Here is a 22,579-nt window from a genome sequence, read left to right on the forward strand (position 1 = left end):
TAGATTTGCATTAAAATTGCAAAATTTGAAATGTGGGTTATCCAAGTTTTTCATCCTTTTCTAGATTGTTTTGGCTATTCCAGGTCCCTTGATCCCCATATGAATTTTAAAATTGGCTTGTCAATCTGAAATTTTGATATGAATTGCAAAGAAGCTATAGAAGTATATGGGAAGTATTGCCATCTTAATGCTATTTAGTCTTCCAATACATGAACTTGATCTTTCTATTTACTTAGATCTTAGATATCTCTCAACAATATTTTGTACTTTTTAGAGTATAAGTTTTATAATTCCTTGTTAAATTTATTTCTAAGTATTTCATTCTATTTGATGCCATTATAAATGTAATTGTTTACTTAATTTCATTTTTGAATTTTTCATTGCCAGTGCTTAAAAATACAATTGATTTTTATATATTAATTTTGTGTCCTGCAACTTTGATGAACATGTATTAGTTCTAATGCAGGGGTGTCAAACTCATTTTCACCAGGGGCCACATTAGCCTCAAAGGGCCAAATGTAATTTTAACTCTTTAACTGTTAAGGAGCAGTTACATTTATACAGTCCTAAAATTATTTTGGCCATTTAAAGGCAACCGTGAGGCAGATGTGGCCCCTGATGAAAATGAGTTTGACACCTCTGTTCTAATGATATTTTTAGTAGATTACTTAAGATTTCATTTATACAATATCATGCCATCTGCTAATAGATATAATTTTATTTTCCTTTTACTCCAGATGACTTTTGTTTTATTTTCTTGTTCAATTGCCCTATTTCTACCTCCAATACAAAATTGAGTAGAAGTGCAAGAATAAACATCCTTAACTTGTTCCTGATCTTAGGAACATTCATTGATTTATGCTGTGATATTTGCTATAGTCTCCTATCTGTTTGCTTTAATTTTAATTTGCTCTTCTTTCTATTTTCTTAAGTTGTAAACTTAGGTTAGTTATTTTAGATTTTTGCTTTCCAATATATGTATTTAATGCTATAAATTTCCCTCTCATCACTGCTAGGCTGCATCCAATAAATTTTGATATTTGTATTTCCACTTAGTTTAAATTTTTAATAATATTCCCTTGAAGTTTCTCTTTGACCCATGTGTTATTTAAAAGTATGTAGCCTGGGTACCAATACTTATATCCGACAAAATAGACTTTAAAACCAATGCTATAATAAGAGACAAAGAAGAACACTAATAATAAAGGGAACAATCCAACATGAGAATACAACCCTAGTAAACATTTATGCACCCAACATAGAAGCACCAAAATATATAAAGCAAGTCTTGATGGACATAAAGGGAAAGATCAATAGAAATACAGTCATAGTCAGGGATTTCAACACCCCTGTGACATCAGTGGATGAATCTTCCAGACAGAAAATCAACAAGGAGACAGTGGCCTTAAACAACACACTAGAGCAAATGGATTTAATTGATATCTTCAGAGCACTTCACCCCAATGCAGCAGAATATACATCCTTTCAAGTGCACATGGAATATTTTCTAAGATAGACCACATGTTAGGACACAAAACAAGTCTCAATAAATTTAAGAATATTGAAATCATATCAAGCATCTTCTCTGACCACAATGCTATGAAACTAGAAATCAATTACAAGAACACTGAAAAATATGCAAAGACATAAAAGCTAAATAATGTGTTATTAAACAATGAATGGGTCAACAATGAAATCAAGGAAGAAATCAAAAGATAGCTTGAAACAAATGAAAATGAGGACACAACAATCCAAAATCTGTGGGACAATGGGAAAGCAATTCTAAGAGGGAAATTCATAGCATTATAGGCCTACCTCAAAAAATAAGAAAAATCTGAAATAAACAAACTAACTTTACATTAAAAAACTTGGAAAAGACCAATAACAAAGCCCAAAGAGGGTAGAAGGAAGGAAATAGTAAAGATCAGAGAAGAAGTAAGTGAAATGGAGTTTTAAAAAAGTGATACATTGAGCATGGGCCAGCGAACCAAAGGATTGTGGTTCAATTCCAAGTCAGAGCACATGTCTGAGTTGCAGGCCAGTTCCCAGTGGGGGCGCACGAGAGGCAACCATACATCGATATTTCTCTCACTCTCTCCTTCCCTTCCCCTCTAAAGATAAATAAATAAAACAATTTTTCAAAAAAGAAATAAATCCAAAAAGAAAAATTCTTCTCCCAAGGATCTCATACTACATGAAGCACGTAGCTGTGATTACTATAAGGCCATAGTAATCAAAACAGCATGGCACTGGCATAAAAGTAGTTCTTTAATTTCCAAATATTTAATTTTCTAGTATTTTCAAATACTAGAAATATAGTTTTCAAATATTTGTTTTTCTAATACTAGTACTGTTTTCCCATTAAATTTTATTGGGGTCTAAGAACATACTTTGTATAATTTTTATTATTTTAAATGTATTAAGGTTTAGTTATAGCCTACCTAGAATATGTCTATCTTAGTGAATATTTCATGTGCACTTGAGAAACAGAGGTATATATATATATATATGGCTGTTGTCAGGTGGGATGTTCTATAAATATCAATTACATCAAGTTTGTTGATTGTGCTACTCAGGTTGTGTATATTCTTACTGATTTTGTGCTTACTTGTTATCAATTTCAAAGAAAGGAATGTTAAAGCCTCCAGTTAAAATTGTGGATTTATCTATTTTTTTCTTTCAAATATATTAGGCCTTTGCTTCATGTATCATAAAAGTCTGTTGTCGGGTATTGATACATTTAAGATTCTCATGTTTTTTGGAATAATTGGTTCCTTTATCATTATGCAATACGCATGTTCATCTTTAATAGTCTTCCTTGTTCTGAAATCTACTTTGACAGAAATAAACGTACTATTTCAGTTTTCTTTAGATTAGTATTTACAGGGTATATATTTCTCCATCTTTTTATGTTTTACTACTTTTTAAACCAAAGTCTTGTATTTAAAGTAGGTTTATTATGACACCATATAATCCATGTTTTCAATGTATCTATATGACTATATGTAGTATCAATATATTTATAGGTTTCTATCTATGTAAATCGATACAACTAATTTATTTTTCTGACATTTTCCCTAATGATGTCAGTCACTTCTTCCTGAAATACATGTAATCATTCAATTATATTTAACATAATAGAACATTTTTGTAAATAGTTTCCTTGGGTTTTCTCAGATTCACAATTTTCATATCTTAAAGTCACTGACTTCAGGCACATTTATTTAGTGTTGGACATTATGGGTTAAGACTTGATTATGTGGCAAAGAGACAGAAGAACCCAGGAGAATAAAACTAAATCTAAAACTCAGGAGAATAGAATCCTGAATTTTATCCAGGATTCAGAATAGAATCCTGAATTTCACAACCATTTTGTAAATCTAGACAGGATTACTTCATCATATGTGGTGATTATGCCCTAATACAGCAATTATTTGGACTGAATGCAAGAACAGAGTTTATATGAGATCAGGTTCAACACTCTCAGTTTCCAGATGAGGTCTCTGAGATCATGAGCCAAATGGCTCAATTTCCATTTACCAGATCCTGCTTTCCCTGTCTTTTTTGGCAGAACAAAGTAAGTTTCATCATTATATTGTTTCTGTGATTCTTTTATCAGTAAGATCCATCTCAGCAGCTACTTAGATTAATGCTTGTAAGTGGCCATGAGCAGGGAAGAGAAACTGCTTTCTGTGCTAGGGGCTGGGGGAGTGGATGTTATAATAAGTAATGTGTCTCAACCTTGAGGTGTGCTCCATCTCTCTAAGCTCTTTTTAAGTTCTCAACATTCTTGTGTTAAGTTTCAGATCTCATCATTTTTACCCTTGAATTAAAATTTCCAGATTGTATTTGTCAATTCCTAGGTAGATCACATTTTGTAAAACCAGCATTCCCTTTATTTCTGGGTACCTTACCTTCCAGCTAAGAGATTTACTATACAAATGACTACAACTTAGCAATGAACAACAGACATTTCAGATTGCCTTCTCTAGGCAAAGTTATTAACAAATAACTTTGTTAATAGTTCTGATCTGCCTCAGAACTTCAGAGTTAGTTTAATTTGGCTTACAGAAATCCCAAATGTGAAAAAAGTGAAGATTGAATTGTACAAAACTCAAATGTCTTTCTAAATATATTTTAAGGTTCAAAATAAGAACTCTTCTAAGATTATACTTCCAAGGATCATTTCTGTATTTCATTAAAATAAGAACTCTTTTTTGGATGTTTTAAATTTCTTATTCTAATCATCCATGATGCCTATAAGTAAAAGATGTCTTAGTTTAGAGAAAACAATCACCAACTATTTGTAGCATTTTTCTTTTCCAATGTTTGAATTGTCAGTTTTATTTCAAAGGTGGTTCTTAATTTATCTAAACTGACTTGTCAGCTGTGCTCTTACGGGGACTCCTCACAGTGTATGTAAAATGACAGTGTTAGTATGTCTTTCCATTATTGCAAAAACTCTATTTTTTAAAGTGCCTTTAGTAGGATTCTGGGAATTCACTGTAGGTTAACGGTGGAGGTCCCACCATTTAGAATTCTTTTCTCCTAATGAAAGGAGGCTGAACCCTTGAACTCTGTCAGAGACTTAGGCATGTTCCCTGGACCTGATTTTTATCCTCAGAAAATGGAGGTCAGATACATGTCAAGAATAAAGGAAGGGTCAAATTAGAGCACTTAAACACTTTGCACATGTTCAGATGACATTAATACGTTGACCATAGTGTCTGGAACCTGCTAGGTACTTAGTGAGCGAGTGAACAAATAAATAAATGAATTAGGGAGTAAATAGTGAGTAAAAATGACAGCAAATATGCAAAGAAGGAATTAATTGTATTCATGGTAAAATGTCTTCCTTTCAACGTGTTTGCCTGGGCTAAATAGAGAATGTTATTTAAAAATGTAATATTTCTCCAATGTGCTTCTTTTCCAAGGGACTAAGGCCACATAATTTGCTAATGCATTTTCATTAAAAAAATGATTATTGGAGATTCTATTTTGGATTATAAGGATTTCATCATCTTATAAATATTGGCTTTGGTTTTGACCACTCTACCTGATGATATACCTATGTACCTCATAGCCACTTTGTCCCCTCATTTATATAGTTTTGTTAAACCTGTAAAACAACATAAAAGGAAAAATCATGTCTGTATTCTATCTTTGTAATTACAACTCTAGTGAGCTTACGAGCTCAGGTGTGCCTGACATAACATTTTCTTTATATACCAGATTTCTGGTTCAGAGCTGCTTTTCTATGAGACTGGCAGAAAAGAGGAAGACAGTGCCAGGTCTGTGCCGGGATCCCTCCCACACACTCACTTTCTGAGGTCATGCTGAGTTTCTGGGGACTTGCACAATCCTCTAATTTGCTGGCGAGGGTGCAACTTCTTTTATTCCAGTCACTCGAACCCCCAGGATGCTGCTGAGATGTCTCTCATCTGCTCCTATCGCCTCATCAGGTCCAGACAGCACCCTGGCTTATGCTCGGAGCACAGAAATTGTTTGGTAAGGTTACTTACAGTTCCACTTTCCGAAGTATGCACCCTGCTCCCTTCTCCTGGGGGGTCTTCTGTGAGATTTAGCCAACACCCTGTGACCTTGCTGGGTTGCATTTCCCTTTCTCATCCCAGCTTCCTATATATTATCCTTCACTCCTCCTTCTGCTCCTCCACCTCCAAAAGATGTCTTTCTAGCAGAGGTTAAGATTCTTCTTTAGATTTTTCCCCAGACACTTGTTCTATGGCTTTTAGTGAAACAGATGTGAGAAATATTTACAGGGAAAGTTAATGTTCTGTTCTGCTTACTGATCTGCCTTATAAACAACGCCATGCTTGAAAGAGAGAAGGAAAAGAGACACTGATAAAGAAGAAAAAACCTTCAAATAAACAGAAAACAAAATAGAAAAATCCATAAATAAATATCTCAAAATAACAACACAATCAGACAGACTGAGGACAAAGGTGTGAATGGAAGCTAATGTTACGGAGTGTTGCCTACGTTCCAGGCACCCTGCTTGATTCCTTCAAATATAGTACTTCATTTCATCACAGCAAGACTTAATGGGTGTGCTTATCTCCTTTTTACAAGCAGGAACCAGGGTTACAGAGATTAAATAACCTGTTCGATATTCAATTTGAAGTCGGGTCATTAAATTTCTAAATTCCAGAATTTTATTTATTTACGTTATCCCACTTCACAACCCTACCAAAATAATGATCATTAAAAGCTAGTTAACAAATCAGAAATATGGAAAGCAGCTATTTAAAATTATATTAGGTCAGCTAAAATCTATATGGGGGCATTTGGACTGAGAACTAGGATTTGAAAATTATGGTCTAGGCATCAGGGGCCTCACCTCTCTCAGAACACACAGCAGAGTTGTTCCACCTAGATGTCCTTCAACTGAGAAACTGAGAAACAAGCACTTTTGCATTACAGTGGACACTATACTCAGTAATAAAAGGAAATGAATTACTGATACACTCAACAACATGGATGAAATGTAAATGCCCAATGGTAAGTAAGGAGAACCATACTTAAAAAGCATAGTGTGTGATTCCATTTATAGGAGACTCTGGAAAAGACTAATCATAGTGGCTGTTTGACATTTTGGTTACATGACTGTATATGTTTGCAGAACTGGATGCTAAATGGGTGAATAGTACTGTATATAAATTATACCTTATTTTTTTTTAATGGGGAAAAGCACAAAGTTGTTTAGAATTAGGTGCTTTGTTAACCTAATTAGAAATGCACTAACTTACAATTTTTAGACAAAAATGTAAAAAAAATTAGCTCAGTTCCTTAATATCCAACTTCTTTTTGTACACTATATATAACCTCCAAGGGTACTGCTTTTCCTTTACTAAGTAATCATTCTGAAGTTAAGATGCTTCTTACAACTAATGGTAGAGAAAATTGCAGGCTGTAAGGAGATCAATATGTTTTGATGTAGTTATTATCTGAAATTGTATAAAATATACAAAGTTAACCGTCGAGTAATTAATATTGAACTTTAATTAAACTTACATGTGTTGAATGTTGCTTCAGAAGCTCTCAGGTTATTTTTCACTCAGAGGTTTGATTGACACCTGACAAGCAATTCAATTTAAGGCAGAAAAAATAGTCAAATCCTGCATAAACAAGATGTTTCAAAGTCAGGAGATTTAGGAAATCACCAGCTTAAGTATTTGAATAGTCATTACTCAAGCATTGAATACCTACCCTTGACAGGACAGTATAAGCCTTAGACTCTCTCTTCCTGCCACTGAGAAGTCTCTGGACTCCCTTGGTTTCTGGGTTTTTCTGGAGGCAACTGGGTCATGGGTGAGAAGAAGACAGCCAGCTTGGTTTATTTACACTGGGAAAGGCAGAGGGTTTCTTTTGGAAAAGAGACAGAGATTCGGCATGCAGGAAGGAAAACAAGAGGGAGGAGAACAGCCAGTAGAAGATGGGCTCTCCACAGTTTTAGGGAGCTGTTTTGTTTTTTTTTTTCTGTTTGGTGGGATGACAGAGAGATAGAGAAAAAGTATTTAAATGTGTTTTTCTATGTGATATAAATAAAATTCTTTTTAAAAATATTTTTAAAATTTATTTTTAGAGAGAGGGGACAGGAAGGAGAAAGAATGGGAGAGAAACACCAAGTGGTTGCCTCTCATGTGTCCCCCACTGGGACCTGCCCCACAACCCAGGCATGTGCCCTGAATGGGAATCAAACCAGCGACCCTTTGCTTCACAGGCCCGTGCTCAATCCACTGAGCTACACCAGCCCCGGCAAAATAAAATTCTTTTTCTGGCATTTTAAAAAGATTGCACTAAAGATATAAATTGTTTTTGGATTATTCCTGGACATTAAGATTGGTTTTTCCCTTGAAGGTGACACTATGCCATTCCCTTGAGTTTGTTCAGGATGGGCCTTGAACACACTCAACTTTTATGGGTAACATATATGTCAAAAGCTTCAGGCTGACTTTCAAGAAAAGCTGTTTAACTTTCAGCGATATGTAATTTAATGAAGGAAAATATGAAACTATTAGTTTAACCAAATAGGGAATGCAGAATAAATGCTAATATTTTTCAATGTTCCTCAGAATTATACTGTCAATCTTCAAGAGTTAAAAAAACCAAAATGATGAGCATGGGTATAGGAAACCGCTTGTCACTGATGCCAGGCATATCTGTCAAGAGAGAGAACAAGTCCAAAGATTCTCTAAGAACAAATCCAAAGATTCTCTAAGAACAAATCTTTGACATAAACTTTACACTGAAAAAAGAAAGTTAGTCTATAATTATATGGATATATGAATGCTTTTGTCAGTTATTAAAAGTGTATACTTGTACAACTGATTCATGGGCCTTTTCCCTCCTGAAAAGCTACTATTAACTCTATGATGCATCATACACTTATGACATCTTAGAATTGTATCTAATATTCTGAAAATAATTTTCCAGTTACCAAATTCTTCTTCCAAGAGATTCATCAAGATGTTTGACTGGTATATTTTTTGGTCCCCCTGCTATTTTTCAATAATATTCTCATGATCCCCAAACATCCTGAACTGTTCCAATTTTGTATTTGACAAGGACCCCCTATATGATGCAATACACACACAATTTCTTTCAACTATTTGCCTCAGTTTTACATGCTTTCCTGGATGTGTGGATGGGCTGCGGGGTGGGTAAGGGAGCAGATAGAGGAGAAAGAGATGGAGGAGAAAGAGGAAGGACCAAAAAATTCTGACCGGTGTGCTCTGCTTTCCCCAGAGTATGGTCCCAAACACCGGCCCTTGAAGAGGGCATGTGTGAGACAGGAGGTTTCACAATGAAGTAACCACACCTGCTGGTTCTTCCCTTTTTGTCCACACCAACAGGGTTTGCGAGGCCTTGCTGCCTGCAGCTTCAGGTCCTGCTTTCTTCTCTATCTCTAAGGTTTTTGAAGAATCCACAACTGGTCACAGAGCAAGACCTCCTCAAAAATTTGGACATGTCTGTCTCTGGCCCCAGTGTCTGCTGACATTTCAGTTTTCAACTAGGGGTGTGGGAAGGTGTGGGCTTTTTTTGAATGTGCTCAACTGCCTTGTGGAATTCTCTTTCACAAGAATGTCACTAAGTTGTGAGTATATTTGGTTTATAGGTGCCTTTGTCATGTTCCTTGCACTGTTGCTGATCAGACTCATTCATATTTGAAGGGAACAATCATGATTAAAATAGCTCAATACTTTAAACAATGTACCACTTTTCCTGAACTCTTGTCTCTGTTTTCTTGGATATTAACAGTTCAGCGGCATTTAATTATTTGTAAATAAACAGAGTTTAATTACTTCAATGCGGGGAAAATCAAAACCAAAGCAAGAATTCAAAAACCTGACTTCCAGGTAAGGCAAGTGTGGATGCTGGAATGGGAAGATTTTAGTATTTGTTTATCACTGACTGTGGCCAGGCATTGTTTTGGGCGGTGGGTTTACAACTGGTGCAGAGCAACGGAGTCTTGGTTTAAATGCCATGTATATTCTGGCACAGGAATAATGCAAAGCCACAGTCAGACAGTGCTTTACTCAGAGCATGCTTCCCTCAAAACTTCTCTGAGCTCATTTCCTGAGGAATTTCATTCATTACCTCCTATCAGTTGCTCATTATTTTACTTTATAAATGAATGGGCTAAGTGACATGCATCACAGCTACATAATATTTTTAAACCTCCTGAACTTTAGCTCTGGTAAACATAAGCATTTGCCTTGAACAGAGGAAGTCACAACAGTAAGCTGAAGTTGTTATAGCAACAGTGAGAACACTTTGATATTCAGGAACTATGTTTTTCCAAGAGTAAATGATACAATTAATGCTTAATACTGTATTGTTTGCAGATTTCCTTGTGACTCATAGCTCTTCACATCTCAGTCTCAAACAGATGGAAGCGTGATTCTATAAGGCTTAAACAATAATTCAAAATGAAGCTGCTTTTAAAAATCTTGACAGGCTTTCACACATGATAGATTTATACATCTTATTTACTGTAGCGAAACTTCAAAATTTGCATATAAAAAGCAAAACTTTTCCCATTTCTTCAGAGGACAGCTAAACTATGTTCATCTAGTTGCTTTCACACCCACCCAGGAAAGCTGCAGAATAGTAGACAAATATAGTCCATGTGGACAGCGGAGCCAAGGGCTGGATTCAGAGCTGGGCTGGATTTGAGTCCTGGTTCTGCTGGTTATAGCTGGGTGACCTTGGGCAAGTACTTCTCTTCACACTGTCTCAGTTTTCCCATCTGTAAGGTGGAGATCGTGAAATACCTACTTGGTGGAGTTGCGAGGATTAAAGTAGTTTATGTAGATTACATAAAAGGTTTTGCCCAGAGAAAATATTACACAAATGCTTGTTTTTTATGTCTGTTTCAGGTATTTATATTTGAGCAACATTTAGTTTCAGCAAGATGAGGATATTATTTTCTTAAAATTTTCTATAGAACAAAGAAACTGAATATACAGAATACCTATTTTTATCTAGATTTTCTTCCCAGAGCATGGTCAGTGCCTCCAGTGTTCCTGTTAGTACTGGCTTGCATCACGGCATTGTGGGAGGAACAAGGCCTTTGGAGTTAAGCAAAGTTGGTTCACATCTAAGCTCTGCCACAGACAGTGGCTTAACCACTTTTATCACCCGAAAATGGTGGCAATGAGCCTTACCTCTTATGGCTGTTGTGAGATTAAATGGGATGTATGTACTAAGCACATTCTAAAGATCAACAAATGTTGCTTCCCAACTGTGTGAATAGCCTTACGTCATTCCTTGAGCAACAGGGGCCAGACTTCTGACCCCTCCTCCCCATAATCCCACATCATCCCCTGAAAACCTCACGAGTTGCTCTAAACACATGGCCAGTTCAAGCAGATGTCAGACATATAATAGGTTGACCTACAGCTCTATTGATATAGAAAGCTCTCTTCAAGTAGAAACAATGAATTAAGCTTCACCAATTAGCACTTGTTTCAGTAAAAAAAAAAAAAAATGAGATGGGATTTACAGAGGGAACAAGTAGGAGCTAAAGAGCCAGTGTGAGGTGGTCAGTCCCACAAATATTTGTTGGCATGAGGAAGCAAAATCTATGAGTTGGCACAAACTGCAAGACAGCAAGAGAATTAAGGGAAGGGAGGGTGAGATGTTTGGGTGCCACATGAGGACCAGAAAAAACAAAGCCCAAAGGATCAAGTCATCTTGACTGCAGAGTCTCCATCAACTCCTGATGCTGAGTGGGTCCCTAGAGTTCCATAGATATGAATCCCCCAACTAATTCATCTTCCTGGGGCTGATCTTTCATGCTTCCTGTTCTTCCCGTGAGCTTAGGTGTTTAATCTTTCTGTGGGTTTCCAAGAAGGCCTGGCCCAATGGTGGAGGTTCTTATTCTACACATTTCTACTTCCTCTCTTAGGATAAACTCCTATTTTACTTGGGCTCTTTTAAGTCAGTCCCTGTTCCTCTCGGCACCCACGTTAATACTATACCTAGAAAAAGAATGTGCCTGATACCAAGGGCAAGTGTGGAGTCCCATGTTTGCTGTGGAAATGGCCTGTTTAATTCCAGGTTGCAGCATGGATAGGCTTTTTGGTATAGAGGCCAGTAGAAATTGGCTTTCTAAGCTTGAGTTTTAGGTGTCAGACACCTGTAGTCACTAGCTCACTGTCCTCACATTCTTCAATTTTTGTGTCATTAGGGGGAAGCGGAGAGAGAGGTTAAGAGCATGACTCCAGTGTCACATTACTTGGCTTTAATTTCTGCCTCTACCACTTACCAAACTGAGCAACATTCTTATCTCTTCATGCCTCAGTTTTACTGTTACCATTATTATTATTAATGCTTATAGATTATTGCTAGATATTGTATCAATATGCTACCAAAACACCCATTTATTTTATTGTTTGCTTCCTATATTCCTCTGATTAGACTCACAGGTCCTTGAGACCAAATCTGAAATATTTTTCATTTTATTACTTAACATATAATAGGTGCTCAATAAATTTTATTTCCTTTTCTAAAACAACCCTTTAATAAAACTTTAGTCCTGCTAAGTTTTGTTTTCTGAATTTTATAGAGATTTCTAAATCTTTCTTTAACTCTTCTTCCACATATGGACTTAAAATTGCAGTACATATTGTGCTTGCTTTAATTATGCATTTATTTCATTAATGGATCTGTTATTTCATTAGCTTCAGCTCAAATACTTTCAGGACCTTTAAAGCCCAACTGTGTTTAATGGGTTTGCCCCTTTCTTTGAACATGCTTTTTTTTTTGTCCTATTTTTGCTTGAAAGTAATTACTGTGCTTATAATTCTGAGTGTCCTTCTGCCTAGGTCTATCTACTTCTACAATTTGGCAAGGTCATTTTGAATTCTAATCCCACTTTCTCTCCAGGTGACTATGTCAGCTAAATCAATGAGTCTCCTATTTCTTCAAACAGGCCATTAATGACTTTTAAAACATTAAGTTTCTACCTGCTTTACAGATCTAGGGTGTTATTCTCCAAAGCTCTAAGACCATGAGAGAACAATTATTTGGTAGAAGATATTTTTGTGTAAGAAAAACTTTTAGCTGTGAGAACAAATGGTTCAATAAATCTTTGTTTAATTGCTTAGTACCCTATAACCCAACATTTCAGTTTATTAAATCAAGAGTTAACCTCATGAATTTGTTTTAGTTTTTTAAAAGTCCACCTGAGCCAGCCCCACATCTGAGTTTATCCTGTAGATACAGAATGTCCTGTAGATACAGAATGTCCTATATGATGGTGTAAAAAAAAAAATTGGCAAACTTGCAATTAGGCATATATCCTAATTTTAGTGCAATTTGAATGAGTAACTCTTATAGGCTGGATAAGAAAAGTTTATATAAATTTTCAGCAATAATTGGTAGAATCTTGATTTTGATGAGGTACAACTCTAATGGTAAGGTATGCTACTCTAAAGAAAAAGATGGCTTTTTGGCCAAGATGGAGGCATAGGTAGACACACTGTGCCTCCTCACACAACCAAAATTAAGGACAACAAAAATTTAGAAACAAAAAAGCACCCAGAACTGACAGAAAACCGAACTGTTCAGAAATGTGACAATCATTCATCCAGACCAGTAAGAGGGGTGCTGTTGGTGGTGGGCAGAGGGGGGTTGTGGCAGGAAAAAGCAGTGGTTGACAGACCCTGGGCGTGGGGTAGCAACGAGCAGAACTAGTGAAGTGTGCAAGGTGGCTGGCTGACCGCAGTCACACATTCACATGCAGATAAACCGGGCAAAAACGGGCAGCGAGACGGACTGGGCAATCCTGGGCCTCAGCACTGGGAAATAAAGCCTAAAAGCACCAATTGAAAACACTTGTGGGGGTTGGGGTGCTAGGAGAGACTCCCAGACTCACAGGAAAGTTCCTTGGAGAGACCCACGAGGTCCTAGAATGTACACAAGCCTACCCGCCCAGGACTCAGCACCAGAGGGGCCAATTTGCTTGTGGGAAGCAGCAAAAGCAACTGAAATCTGAGAAAGTGCATAGCAAGCACTATTGTTCCTTCTCTGACCCCACCCCCACATACAGCATCACAACCCAGTGACTGGATTGCCCTGCCCTGGTGAACACCTAAGGCTCCACGCCTCATATGCAACAGTTGCAACCAGACCAAAAGAAAAATGGCTCAAACAAAAGAACAGATCAAAGTCCCAGAGCCAATACATCTAAGTGACCAAGAGATAGCCAACCTATTAGATACACAGTTCAAAGCACTGGTGATCAGTATGCTCACAGAATTGGTTGATTTTGGTCACAAATTAGATGAACAAAAGAAGGCTATGCTAAGTGAAATAAAGAAAAATTCACAGAGAACCAATAGTGATGGAAACAAATCTGGGACTAAAATCAATGGAGTGGAACAGAAGGAAGAAAGAAATGACCAAACAGAAAAGAATGAAGCAATAAGAATTCAAAAAAATGAGGAAAGGCTTAGGAACCTCCAGGACATCTTTAAATGTTTCAACATCCAAATTATAGGGGTAGCAGAAGAGGGGAAGAGGAACAGCAACAAGTGGAAAACCTATTTGAATAATAAAGGAGAACTTCCCCAATCTGGCAAAGGAAAGAGACTTCCAGGAAGTCCAGGAAGTTCAGAGAGTCCCAAAGAAGTTAGACCCAAGGAGGAACATACCAAGGCATATCATAATTACATTAGCCAAGATTAAAATGAAGGAGAGAATTCTAGAAGCAGCAAGAGATAAGGGGACAGTCACCTACAGAGAAGTTCCTATCAGACTGTCAGCTGATTTCTCACAAGAGACCTTACAGGCAAGGAGGGGCTAGAAAGAAGTATTCCAAGTCATGAAATCCAGAGACCTACATCCAAGATTGCTCTATCCAGCAAAGCTTTCATTTTTAGAATGGAAGGGCAGATAAAGTGCTTCTCAGATAATGTTAAGTTCAAGGAGTTTATTATCATGAAGCCCTTATTATTTGAAATGTTAAAGGGACTTATCTAAGAAAAAGAAGATAAAAAATATGAACAGTAAAAAGACGGCAAACTCACAGTTATTAACAACCACATCTAAAACAAAAGCAAACTAAGCAAACAACTACAACAGGAACAGAACCACAGAATGGAGATCACATGGAGAGTTAGCAATGGGAATGGGAGGAGGAGAGAGCAGGGAAAGGTAGAGAAAATAAGTAGTATAGATGGTAGGTAGAAAATAGACAGGTGGAGGGCAAGAATAGTATGGGAAATGTAGAAGCTAAAGAACTTATGACACATGGACATGAACTAAAGTGAGGGAATATGGGTGGGAGGGGCGTGGGAGGGAATGAAGGGGGGAAATGGGACAACTGTAATAGCATAATCAATAAAATATATTAAAAAAGAAAAAGATGAACCAATGAATCAAAATCTTTGTTTCATTTAACAGAAATTAAAAAAATTTAATTTTATTTATTTTAATTGTTCTTCAAGTACAGTTTTCTGTCTTTTACTCCCATCCCAGCCCACCCACCCAGCCCTCCCCACCTCCCCCTTCTTTCCACCCCCCCTTAGTTTTTGTCCATGTTTACTTTATACTTGTTCCTGTAAACTTCTTCTATTCCCCTGAAATTCCCTCCCCACTTCCCTCTGGTCCCTGTCAGCCCATTCTCCATTTCAGTGTATTTGGTTATATTTTGCTTGCTTGTTTGTTTTGTTGTTTAGGTTCCTGTTAAAGGTGAGATCATATGGTATTTGTCTTTCACCGCCTGGCTTATTTCACTCAGCATAATGCTTTCCAGTTCTATTCATGCTGTTGCAAAGGGTAGGAGCTCCTTCTTTCTTTCTGTTGCATAAAATTCCATTGTGTAAATGTATCATAGTTTTTTGATCCATTCATTTACTGTTGGGCACCTAGGTTGCTTCCAACTCTTGGCTATTGTAAATTGCATTGCTATGAACATTGGAGTGCATAGGTTCTTTTGGATTGGTGTTTCAGGGTTCTTAGGATATAATTCTAGCACTCAAATTGCTAGGTCAAAAGGCAGATACATTTTTAGTTTTCTTAGAAAATTCCATACTGTTTTCCATAGTAGTTGTACCATTCTGCAATTCCATCAACAGTGAACTAGGGTCCCCTTTTCTTTACAACCTCTCCAGCACTTGTTTGTTGCTTTGTTTATGATGGCCATTCTGACTGGTGTAAAGTGGTATCTCATTGTGGTTTTAATCTGCATCTTTCTGATAGCTAGCGATATTAAACATCTTTTCATGTGTCTTTGGATCCTCTGTATGTCCTCTTTTGGAGAAGAGTTCAAGTACTTTGCTCAGTTGTTTTTAATTGGGTTGTTTGTCTTCTTAGAGTGGAGTTGTGTAAGTTCTTTATATAGTTTGGAGATTAAACTCTTGTCTGAGATATCATTGGCAAATAAGTTTTCCCATACAGGTAGTTCTCTTTTTCTTTTAATACTGGTTTCTTTAGCTGTGCAGAAGCTTTCTATTTTGATGAGATCCCATTTGTTTATTTTTTCCTTTATGTCCCTTGCTCTAAGGGACATATCAGTAAAAATGTTGCTTCATGAAATATCTGAGATTTTCCTGCCAATGTTCTCTTCTAGGACTTTAATGGTGTCATGGCTTACATTTAAGTCTTTTATCCACCTTGAATTTATTTTGGTGTATGGTGTAAGTTTTTGCTCGAGTTTCATTTTTTTTTTTGTACGTAGCTGTCCAGTTCTCCCAACACCATTCGTTGAAGAGGCTATCTTTTCTCCATTTTATGTTGCTGCCCCCTTTGTCGAATATTTGCTGCCCCCTTCTTTTGTCTTGGAAGCTCTTTATTTGGCTTTCTATCTTGATTGAGAGCCTTGCTTGGTTAGTAGCCTTGGTTGCAGGCCTCTGGTTCTCATTATTTGCAATATTTCTTGCCATTCTCTTCTTGCTTGGAGTGTTTCCATCAAAAAGTCAGCAGCTAACCTTGTTGGGGCTCCCTTGTATGTTACTTCCTGTTTCTCCCTTGCTGCCTTTAAGATTCTTTCTTTATCTTGGAATTTTGCCATTCTAATGATGATGTGTCTTGAAGTGGGCCTCTTTGGGTTCCTCTCGATTGGGACTCTCTGTGTTTCCTGGATTTTTGTGACTTTTTCTCTCATCAAATTAGAGAAATTTTCCATCATTACTTTTTCAAATAGGTTTTCTATCCCTTGCTCTTCTTATTCTTCTTCTCGTATCCCTATTATATGAATATTATTACATTTTATATTGTCTTGCATTTCTCTTAATCCCTCTTCATTCTTTCTGAGCCTCTTTTTCTTTTCTTGGTCTTTCTGGGAGTTTTTTTCTACTTTGTCCTCCAACTTGCTGATCTGATCTTCTGCTTCATCGACCCTGCTTTTGATTCCTTCTACTGTGTTCTTTAGTTCAGAAATTATATTCTACATTTCCTCTTGGCCCTTACTGATAGTTTCTATTTCCTTTGTCATGTAGATATAGTTTGCACTGAGTTTATTGTAGTTCCCCTGTAGTTTCTGGCAGCTCATTGTGAGCTCATTAAACTTCCTGATACCTAGTGCTTTGAATTCAATATCTAATGTTGACTCGCCTGTATTTCATCTTCAGTCTTTCTGAGGCTTCCTTTTTTCCTTTCATTTGGGCATTATTTCTTTGTCTTTCCATTGTTTGTAAGACTCTTCTTGTTAGCTTCAGCTTCTTAAATTGATTTGTTCTGGCTTCCTGGGTTTATGGTGTAAATTTCTGTGGTATAATACCGGTGATGTAGTGTCCTTGATCTCCCAAGCTCACTGGTCTTGGGCTGTCCTTTATGTTGGCTCTGTGTTTGTCTTTGGGTTTTGATTGTTTGGAGGTCTTTCTTTTGTGGGTCCTTCCCACCAGCTGGTTAACAGATGGTCCCTGTGTCCATCACCTCTAGTAATTTGTTGTGCTAGTGAGGGCAGGTTGTGTTGAAGCTAATTCTTCTGTGTGTACAAGGTTTTGAGGATTCTCTTTTGCTCTTGTTCAGTTGTTTGTACTGGGTAGTTTCTCCACTATTTAGTTGTATTTCCAGATAGGTCTTAGATTGAGGTATGTGTGGTTTCCATTCCCTCCTTCACCTTCTTCTGTTGTTGTCTGTTGGTTGTTCCTTTGTTGTTGGGTTTCGCCTTCCAGTGGGTATCCTGGTGTTCTCCACTTCCACCCACTCCTTTGTGTGTGTGTGTGTGTGTGTGTGTGTGTGTGTGTGTGATCAGTTGGAGGGGGAGGCAAAACAGTTCATGACAGCAGGAGAGTATTTTATGGTATTTACAGCCACAGCCGGTAGAGAAGAAATAGGAGATCATTAGGCTATGTATAGTATTAACCATAATCTTCAACCCCACTAGCCACTTTTAAGAAAGGACAGAAAGAAGAGAAGACTCTTGTTGGGAAGGGAAGGCTTGTGAGTTGGATCTAGAAAGCAGTGAGGTTGTGGGAGGTCAGATTCTGAGGTAAAGTGAGAGTAAAGGATAGTAAATAGGTGTAGAGTATGAGAGAATAGAGTTAGCCACTACAGTAATAAAGTTCAGGAAACTGTGGAGTGGGCTAAGATCTGGGAGAGGGGATGTGAAGTATTTATAATTGTATGGAACATCTATTATTTACAATAATATTGAGCAACAATCATATGACAGAATCTATGTGATCTGGATAATAGGAATAGGGGGTATAGAACTTTGAGTAGTGTGCTAAAGGAACACAAGTGACATGAAAGATAGTAAATTAGCAATACACTGTGGAGGAGAGAACAGGGGAAACCTGTCAAATGATACAATATAACCAGCCAAGCAAAGAAGACTATACAGAAAGAAGAGGAATACAAGAATACTATTACAATAAAAGATGTAAGAATAATGAAAAAAATAATACAAATATGCAGTAACTTGTAGTTTCTCTGCAACAGCAAAGTGAAATTTGTCTCACTGTCTCAACTGTTGGGCTGCCCCTTTTTTGGGTCCAACTCTGGTCCTTTCACAGTTCTAAGTTGTTTGTCTCACTTGTAGGGGAAAAAAAAGGCAGGAGAAGGGAGGAAGAAGAGATAAGATTGGAAAGAAAGGAAGATGGAACAAAACAAGAAAGAAGGAAAGAGAAGAAAAGGTATTGAAAGATAAAACAATAATAACATTAAAAAATAAAAGATTACTTAAAAAAAAACAAAAAACCTCCTGTTGGTTTCAAACTGGCCAAACTGGTTTTTCAGGTCTCGCTGGCTGCAGCAGGCTGAGGGGCAACTGGTGGGCTTTTCTCCCTTCCCCACGTGTACTCAGCCGGTCTTGTGAGCACTCTACCAAGAACTAGTTTCGAGCCTCTCCCCAGAGCCCCATGTAGGGGATCCAGGTCTTCTTCACAGCACTCTTCCCCTCGGGGTCATCACCATGGGCTGGCGTGCAGGGGTGCCTGTGCCCCCGGCCTGACTGCCTTGGTCTTGTGGGTTTGGGCCTGAACGCTTCCAAGTGCTATGGGGGAACGCAGGGTCTTTCACCAGGCTGGGTGGGGAGTAGGTGGAACGGCTGTCAAAGGAGAATTCCCCAAACAGTTTTACTTTTTGAAAAATCTCTCCTACTCAAGCCTGCCGCTCAGCACAGCCCAAATCTCCAGCCAGACCAGTGACTATGGGGATTAGAGCCTGACACTGAGACTCTCAACTCTCCCAAGCCAGCGACCACAGACTCCGTGGTTGATCACGGCCCTTGTGTGTTTGCCTCTTTGTCCTTATTTCCCTCTCTGCAACTTCAAGCAAGCAGGTCTCTCCTGGTGCTGTTCAAACCCTGCTTGGCTGGGAGGGAGGGAGCAGTTGAACTGGCTCTCTCCCGAGGACTCTGTGGCAGGCATACCACTCCCAAGAAGACTGTGGTAGACTCCGTGCCGGGCGCCAGGCTGAGGCTACTGCCGCCCCTGTCCCTGCACTGGTCCCTGGGACCTTATTGTCCTGCAGCAGTCTCCTTACCATCTGGTTTTTCAGTGTCCGCTACAATTTCTGGTCTCTTATTTTCCTATATGCTGGGGTACTGTTGGCTGTTTGCTCTGTTCTTCCATAGATTGGCTAGGCTTTTTTCCCCATGTGTAGGGGGAAGTGGAATCTGCTCCCTCCTACTCTGTTGCCATCTTCCCAATCTCCTAATGGAAGTAATAAATTTAAACAATGTGTTTGCAGATGAAAGGAAATCATTCTTGTTTTTTATCTTGGAAAAATTGCATCCTAATTATGAATCTGGGATAGCTTCTTTTTTAAAAATAATTTTATTTAGTTATTTTTCAAGTACAGTTTTCCATCTATTTCTCCCATCCCAGCCCCCCCCCCCCCCCCCGTGCTCCCACCTCCCTCCCATTTGGGATAGCTTCTTGAATAAAGTTGCGCTCTAAAACACTTTGCCATGTTTAAAGATATGTTCACTTTTCTTGGTGTTTACCCAGGCAGTTCATGCGACTTCCTAGGTCACAGAAAGTGACCTGAGCTCTTTCCCAGTGGTGGACAAAGGTTTCTATCAAGTCCTCAGGAGAATGCCATTTCAGCAAACAGACCTACAGCAGTTAGTTTACATGATTATCTCCTAGAACCTTAGAATCATGACAAAGGTAAAGATTTACAGCCATAGTTACAATTTAGGCTCAATTTTTGTGGATTGATTTGCTTCATTGAAAAAAAGTATTTTATGGATATACGAAGGCTTTTGTAAGCAAAGAAAGATAGGTCTCCTGGGGCTTTCAGTCTGATGTTTTGTTTTGCCCAACTAGGGCTTTTCCTTAGGTTATAAATTCCTGCTTTCTAATGTCAGGTCCCTCTTTGTAGAGCTTTAGGCATTTCTGGAATTACTCAGCAAAGGGACTCGACAATTCCCCCCTCTATTCTTAGGTCATAGAGCTGATTTATGGCTGGAGGAGGTTCTCTAAACAGTAGATGAAATTGGTGAAATGTTATCCATTTATTAAAGTGAGTTTGGAAGTTCCTCCTGCTGATCAGTGGGAGTTGTCTTAAAACAGAAAGAAATCAGCCCTGGATGCATTGACCTAACTGTCATTTTGTGAATTTTGTTGCAGGAAAATCAAAGTCACCCGTATAGAAATTGTTTAAGGTAGATTCTGAAGAGAAGACTGAGGGTGTTATGGCAAGTTTGAAATCTGCTATTTCGGGTTGATAGCATAAAAGCAGTTTCAGAAGTGGCTGCTCTTATTAATGTAAACTCATAAATTCAATATTTCTTTAAACAACATTTGCTGAGTGTCCTTTCTGTTCAGGTACATCTCTAAGTACTGTGGAATACAGCAGAGAATAAAGCAGACAAACTCTGCCTTTTGTAACTTACTGAGGACAGACATTAAATAATAACAAACAAATATATAGCAAAATGTTGTTACTGGACAGGATCCTTGCCCTGAGTGGGTTTGCCTAGGGTCAGCTATAGTATGTGGGTTCTTGACTTTGTGTAAGAAAGATTTCACAACACTAGTCCAGGTGACTAAGAGGGTGCATTTATTAAAGCTGGGAACAGTGAAACAAGGAAGGGTTTAGCATAGAAGAAGCAACAGGAGAGCCTGGGCGGGGCTGCCTTAGCTCACTGGGAAGTCAGAGAAAAGGGGCTTTGGGGACCGGTTCAGGGGATTATCCTGGGACAAGCTGCCTTTGCTCACTGCCTTGGAGTTCAGGAGACAGAGACATGTGCCCCTGGGGGGGGGGGGGGGGGGGGGGGGAGAGGGGAAAGGAAATGGCAGGGGCTGGTCCCCAGAGGGAGGATACAAGCTCTGGGTTCTTAGTCTTGAGGCTTTTTTTTCTCTCTTGCAGTGGTGAGCCTTAGGGGAGGTTTCAGGGGATAGTTTTAGTAGAATATTCATCACTGATTAGCCAATGATAGGGAAGTGGATCTTCAGTCATTGCAGTTGGTCCTGGCTTCACCCACCTGCTTTTGCAGCTTTTCTGGGCCTGGAGCGGAAATGCAACTGAGGCCTAGATGTTATCTCCAGGGAGGAAAGGCCGGGGAGGAGAGGTTACCCTGGAGTCTGGGAGCAGGTCCTTGTTTTCCCAGTTTTGCCTGCTGCCAGGCACGTGGGCTTTCCTTTTTGTGACCCGTCATCGCAGGCCTGTAAACAGCTGGCCATTGTACTTAGCTGTCTGTTTCAGTTTCCCTATCTCAATTGCCAAGGAATTTTCCTAACTTCTTACTGTCCTATCTCAATATCGGGGTCTATAAAGAAATATACAGCACAGGAGGAATATAGAGAATTGGGAGTTGTAGTCATTTATTTTAGGTATTGTAACCTAGGTCCAGCTGCTTGCCACTACCAAAGCCAACACTCGAGACACAGGTGCTGATGTAAAGAAAATGATTGGCATCTGAACAATGGGGGACTCATGTCACAAAGCCCATATCCTGAGAAGATGGAAGAGTCGTCTCAAAGTCCATCTCCACCTAGCAGTGGAGGGAGGCGTTTTTATAAAGAGGGAGAGGCAGACAGAGCAAAGAAATGAAGGGAAGGGGTTGAAAAGTTCTCTACGTGCCGATGAGCTCAGTCCATTCTGATAAGGACAGTGATGGTCAGTGTGCATTGTCCTGGCTTCACGTCATCCTGACTCCATGGTTGAAGGTCAGGAAGTTTCCTGGAACTGGGATGCCTGAAGGTTGGAGTCTATATCTTTTGAAGTTAGTTCCTAGAATTCTTATACAAACATGCTGTTTATCTACAAGCTACATATCTACAAGCTTCAGAGTCAACTCTTACAGAAACAATGTCAAAAGAATGGTGGGGTGGGTTACAATTTCCTGTAGTTATAATTTTCCACTGCCAGGGTATGTATAGGTTTTCTACTTCTGCTTTAACGATTACTACAAATTTAGTGGTTTAAAATATCATGTTTATTATCTCACAGCTCTGTAGATCAGAGGTCCTGTCGTGTTTCAATCAAGGCATCACAGACTCTAGGGGAGAATTCTTTTCCTTGCGTTTCCGGATTCCAGAGGCTTATTATGGTCCTTGGCTTGGAGTGCCCCCTGTCCACCTTCAAAGCCAGCAACAGAATATCCCTCTGACCCTTCCCTTGTTGTCACATCTTTTTCTGTCCACAGCCAAGAAAG

This window comes from Artibeus jamaicensis, unplaced genomic scaffold (genome assembly GCF_021234435.1).
Source record: "Artibeus jamaicensis isolate MK-2021 breed Jamaican fruit bat unplaced genomic scaffold, CSHL_Jam_final contig_391, whole genome shotgun sequence".
In the NCBI taxonomy this organism is placed as follows: Eukaryota; Metazoa; Chordata; class Mammalia; order Chiroptera; family Phyllostomidae; genus Artibeus; species Artibeus jamaicensis.